The following is a 6286-nucleotide window of genomic DNA, read 5'->3' as shown; positions in this document are numbered from 1 at the left end:
ATATACACTCTTAAATAATACAAGCATGGCATTTCAATGTTATGGTATGGTACGGTATATCGGGACAGGGCCCACTTGTGAGGCCTTCAGACAGTTAGACCTCCTACGGCAGGTCCATTATATCACTCCTATCTTATGGAGTAGGTTCATAAGAACCTGGGCTTCGGCGTTTCTGGGACCCAGACTGCATCGGGCTGTCAGAATCCGCAGGGTCTGCAAATCTGAGCTCCTTCTGCCTATGTGTTGGTTCCGGAGACAATACGAAGTCATTAAGTTCAGTATCATTCGTTTCTTGCCATACTACTTGAAAATCCGATACTTTGCTTGTACAATCTAAACCACTTCCAGAACTACTATCATCAGACCCACCGAAACTTGAATTCACAGGGTTATGTTCAACGTCTTCTGTATCCTGTTTAGAAACATTTGCTACTCATAGTTTAGGAATTTTTTGATTTCTAAGTTTATCTTCCACACAATCACGCTTTCTTTTCTCATTACCCACACTGTCTGACTCTGAATCAGTCTCGCTTTCAGTTATATTATAGTCTACAAGTCTACACCATCACTTAAAAAAATCAATGTCTTCCAATATTTTCTGCAATTCGATTAAAAATAATCTTTTTGCCATTTTTTTGGTTAAAATTAAGTGATAACACACATATTCACTGATAATTTAGTGAAAAACGTATGTCAGAAAGCGGTACAGGTGGGTACAGACCATAGACATATTTTTATAACTTAGAATTCGATTACCGCGTAAAACATTCTACCTAGAACATAAAATAAGTGTTCAGGCAGGCCCAAACTAACTAACTTCATGTATAATTTATATGGACCTATGTTCTTGAAACAGCCACAGTTGAAAGTAACAGCATATTACGTGTGTCCATATATGGTCACAAAGACTGGGAAAGTATGAGTGTGTACCATATTTGGTACACACGGCCGTTAAAGTGTTAAGCGATATATTCAAGCAAGTAATTTGACAGCACATTTGATGGCGCATGCTGAAGAAAAACCTCACCAGTGACATTTGTTTTAAGCAGTTTACTTCACCAAGTTATTTGAAAGTACATTTGAGAGTACACACAGCAGGGGAAAAACCTTATGAGTGTGAAATCTGTTTTAAGCAGTTTGTTCGTAAACATTAGGAAATACTTTATTGAAGATACAGACAAGCTTATCTAAAAAATCACTGAAATTATTATCCACGTCCATAGCAGGAAATCACCACTCAGAGGTTAAGCATAAATTTTGGAAATTACGAAAGTTCTGGGTGGAAAACTGCTTCATGATCAGATAGTCCAGCATTAATAATTGTAGAGTGGACATCAAGGGGTGAGAAATCTGAGACAGTATAATCAATTATGGTCAGGCACGTAGCCAGGGAGGGGGCTTGAGGGGCTTCAGCCCGAAATTTTCAGAGAAAGGACAAAAATTGTGTCAGATTTACAAAACAACGATTTACATATTGGCATTAAGCAAACAATCTAGAGATGGTGTCTACTATTAACCATGCAAAAACATTATTGGAGTCTTGAGATCTATTGAAATCTATGAGAAACAATGCAATGAATGCTTTTAGAGACATGTTTACATCATTGATGGATTCGACCGTTACTTGATGGAAGTTCATTTTATCTCACAATAAAACACTGAAAACGTTTGTTTTCTATACTTCCACAAAATTTATTACAACTATGTTATTACTACAGCTGTTTCGGCAAAGTGCCTTTCTCAAGTGATATATTTTACAATGTGTTTGCCTTTTTAAGTCTTTAACTGAAGAGGTTGAGGAGTGGGGAGCTGTTTGTCTCGAGTTGGTCATTCAGAATTATATCTGTATTTTTCAATTTATTAATTTCCATTGATTCTAAAAGTGATAGCTTAAGGCCTTTATTTTGAATATGTAGAATTTGAAACTCTTTATTGAAAGAATGATTATGATCGAGACACTTCTACATACGCACTTCACCTTCTAGATCATAATCATTCTTTCAATGAAGAGTTTCAAATTCTACATATTCAAAATAAAGGCCTTAAGCTATCACTTTTAGAAACAATGGAAATTAATAAATTGAAAAATACAGATATAATTCTGAATGACCAACTCGAGACAAACAGCTCCCCACTCCTCAGCCTCTTCAGTTAAATACTTAAAAAGGCAAACACATTGTAAAATATATCACTTGAGAAAGGCACTTTGCCGAAACAGCTGTAGTAATAACATAGTTGTAATAAATTTTGTGGAAGTATAGAAAACTAACGTTTTCAGTGTTTTATTGTGAGATGTTTACATCAGCTAAAACACTAAGTCAGGAAATATTTGATCGTCAATTGGCAATTCCCAGGCTGATTTCATGCCAGACACATCGTTCAAATCCAGAGACTAATTCAGTTAAAGATTATTTCAGAGTAACAATGTACATACTATGTGTTGACTCACTTATTCAAAATTTAACAGAAAGGTTTTTAGCGAATGAAGACATTTTATCTAGTTTTCAAATCCTCCTTCCGGGATTTACAAGTCCTGAAAAAGTAAATCTGTTCGAAAATCTAACTGAATATTTTGAGTGGAATCTGTCTCTAGCTGCTGTAAAAGCTGAGTATATACTGTGGTGTAACAGTACAAAAGGAGAACTGAAAAAGGAGACTGAAGTTTTGAAAGTCCTTGAACTATGTGACAAAACATACTACCGGACAATACATTACCTCTTGACGGTATTAGCTACTATGCCAGTGACCACTTGCAGTGTGGAAAGGACTTTTTCAATAATGAAAAGGGTGAAAAGTGTTCACAGAAGTTTAATGTCAGATAAAAGGTTGAGCGCACTGGCTCTGGTAGCCACCCATCGAGATATAAATATAAAACCCTATGATGTAATTGACTGCAGGCGAGAAGAAAAGGAGACTGTTGCTATAATTTCATAGAATTGAACCACACTACTGTATTTAATGTAATTAAGCAGGAGTTATAATAGACTGTCCGGAAATTGTATGTTTAATTTGTAAATAAGTAAACTTGTATATATGTTGTTCAATTACACATATTTTAAAAGTTAAAAGTCTTTCATGTTATTTATTTCTTCCCGTCATCGTCATTATTTTTTATTATAAGTATACATAGTGTGACCAACTAGCCCGAAAAATCCGGAACATGGCCCGAATTACGAAGTTGTGTCCCGGCGTCCCGGACAAGGCTTCCGGGCCATCCGAATTTTCAACGTTTTGGTAAAATTCTATTTTGAAATTTTGAATACGTTATTTTTCTAAGAATTGAGAACAAATTAATTGAATTGGTGGGACGAAAAAAATCGACAATTTCTAGAGTGTAATACTAATAGGTATCATATCTAATGATATCCAAAGACCACAATGAATATATTTTGTTCGGTGAGGTCAATGTAAAATATGATCGGATTGAGTTTTAAAGGTTTTCTTTTACAAAAATTGAAGAAAGACTTCTCTGTAAAAGGTATATTTATTAAAACCCCAATAAAGGGCTACATTAAAAGACAGAACGTTTTCGCTCTAAAGAGAGCATCATCAGTGTTCTAAGCCTAAAATAAGTACAACCATAATTAGTGAAGACAAGAGTAAAAAAATTTAAAGGTTGACCAAGATAAAAAATTAGGTTATACTTACAAGCTCTACATGCCAAGCCACCAAAAATACATAGGTTAAAACCCTTAAAACGCCGACCAAAAGTCTTACATTGGCGTGTATTATGTTAAACCCTGGCGATGGGTGAAAATGAAAAAGATATACCTCACAACATTATATAACTCTACCACGTGTATGTGGGTGGTTGAGTTGATTTGAGTATTCACAAGACAGAGAAATCAACTCAACCACCCACATACACGTGGTAGAGTTATATAATGTTGTGAGGTATATCTTTTTCATTTTCACCCATCGCCAGGGTTTAACATAATACACGCCAATGTAAGACTTTTGGTCGGCGTTTTAAGGGTTTTAACCTATGTATTTTTGGTGGCTTGGCATGTAGAGCTTGTAAGTATAACCTAATTTTTTATCTTGGTCAACCTTTAAATTTTTTTACTCTTGTCTTCACTAATTATGGTTGTACTTATTTTAGGCTTAGAACACTGATGATGCTCTCTTTAGAGCGAAAACGTTCTGTCTTTTAATGTAGCCCTTTATTGGGGGTTTAATAAATATACCTTTTACACAGAAGTCTTTCTTCAATTTTTGTAATTAATGGTATACAGCCAGTTACGGGTAATTTTTCCTTATGGGTTTTCTTTTAATTTTTGAGTAAATTCAATCGTTCAACAAACAGTATAGGAAGAAGTAATCAACATAAAAATGTTCTGAAGCTGTTTTCTTGTGACATGTTCGCATGTTTGGCAATTATATTTTTGATGGGATTAAGCCACAATTGGTTGTAATGATAATTACATTTTTATATCAACCCAAGGTTATATTTACATGACAATCCAACATTAGTTAATTTTCTGATTTTTCCTTTTTTGAGAACGATTTCTGGATTGGAAGTCGAAACGACAATAACTAACAAAAATGTAATTATCATTAAAACCAATTGTGGCTTAATCCCACCAAAAATGTAATTGTCAACATAATAATGTTAAATAGTCGTTCTATATCAATAAAAAAATGGCCCGATTTTCATTGAGAAGTCCCGAATTTCAGGTATTTTTTTTTCAGCCGTGTCCCGAATTCGACTGGATTGCAGTTGGTCACACTAAGTATACACTATTTATTCTGCTACATTTAAGTTTACATATGAGGCAGACCCGACATCAACTCATCAAATTAGCCCCCCCCCCCCAAACCTAATCCTGGCTACGTGCCTTATTATGGTAGATGAAGTTTTTGTAATCCTTTTAGGAGAATCAACGTGCATTGTTAGACCATACGATTGAAATATGTCGACCAATGATATAGGGCTTTTCATTCACAGTCATTTGTTTCGAACTTCTGTCAGATGTCACATAATATTAATATATCTACGTCATACGTTATTGGATATACCAATGATAAAAACCAAAGACGTATGATGGAGATATATTAATATTATGTGACACATGACAGAAGCTCGAAACAAATGACAATCGATGAAAAGCCCTATTGGTGTAGCACAAGCAGCAGCATAGTCAATGTTAAAGTCCCCGCATAAAATTTTTCTACTTTTATGGGGCAGGTCATCTAACAAATTTAGCAGGTTCTGAAAAAATAGTTCCACGGAAGAGTTAGGTGATATAAAGATTAGGATTCTTATTTCCTCATATTTTTATAAAAACTTGACAGTGGACTATAAATAATACCCTTGAATACCTTCTACACCATCAAGTGAAAGCACATTTGATGGCGCATGCTGAAGAAAAACCTCACCAGTGTGAAATTTGTTTTAAACAGTTTGTTCGTAAAAATTATTTAACTGAACACGTGAAAAGTCACACTGAAGGAAAAACTTTTATGTGTGAACTTTGTTTTAAGCTATTTGCTCGAAAAGGTTATTCAAAAGGACACATGAAAAGTCACACTGAAGAAACAGTAAACACATTTAAGAGTGCACTCGAGAATGTGATTCAAAGTCAGAAAGATTAAAAGATGTCTGAAAGCAATGCATCCTGAGATTCTACAACGAACTCACGGTGAGCTTGAAACATGTTATTATCTAATTTACTATATCTTCACCTTTTTTGGTTGGAATATCTTCTACAACTCAAAAATAGACAATCCAAGACAAAATTTAAATCCGCTAAGCGTCCCTTTTTGAAAAAAATGATTTTTTTTAAATATAAATTTCTGAGAAGTAACATTTTACATAAATATTTTGCAATAACTATCGTTGTAATCGTTGCAAAATGAGAGAAACGTTTATTCAAACTTCTATATTAGTAGTACATGAACACAGCAATATATAAATACAGGGTGGGCCAAAGAAAAGAGCCCACCTCGATATTTGTCAGTAGTTATTCGATTTTAAAAAAATGCCGAAACCTGTCGACTTTTATTTTTATATTGCAATTTTTTTGCCTATATTTCATATTAGTGACGTCATCCATCAGAGCAAAATGACGTAATCGATGATTTTTTAAATGGGAATAGGGGTCGTGTGGTATCTCATTTGAAAGGGTGTTCAATTCTCTATTCAGTAATATAAACATTGATATCATTATTACCTATACATTATTACCAAACCTTTAATTTGATTATTACATTTCTGTGCTTTTACAGTCACTTTCCCTTGTGCACAAATATTTATATTATAGTCAGTTTGATTTTTAGATTGTCT

Source organism: Diabrotica virgifera, chromosome 8, assembly GCF_917563875.1.
Source record: "Diabrotica virgifera virgifera chromosome 8, PGI_DIABVI_V3a".
Taxonomy (NCBI): Eukaryota; Metazoa; Arthropoda; class Insecta; order Coleoptera; family Chrysomelidae; genus Diabrotica; species Diabrotica virgifera.
This window is presented reverse-complemented; position numbering follows the sequence as displayed.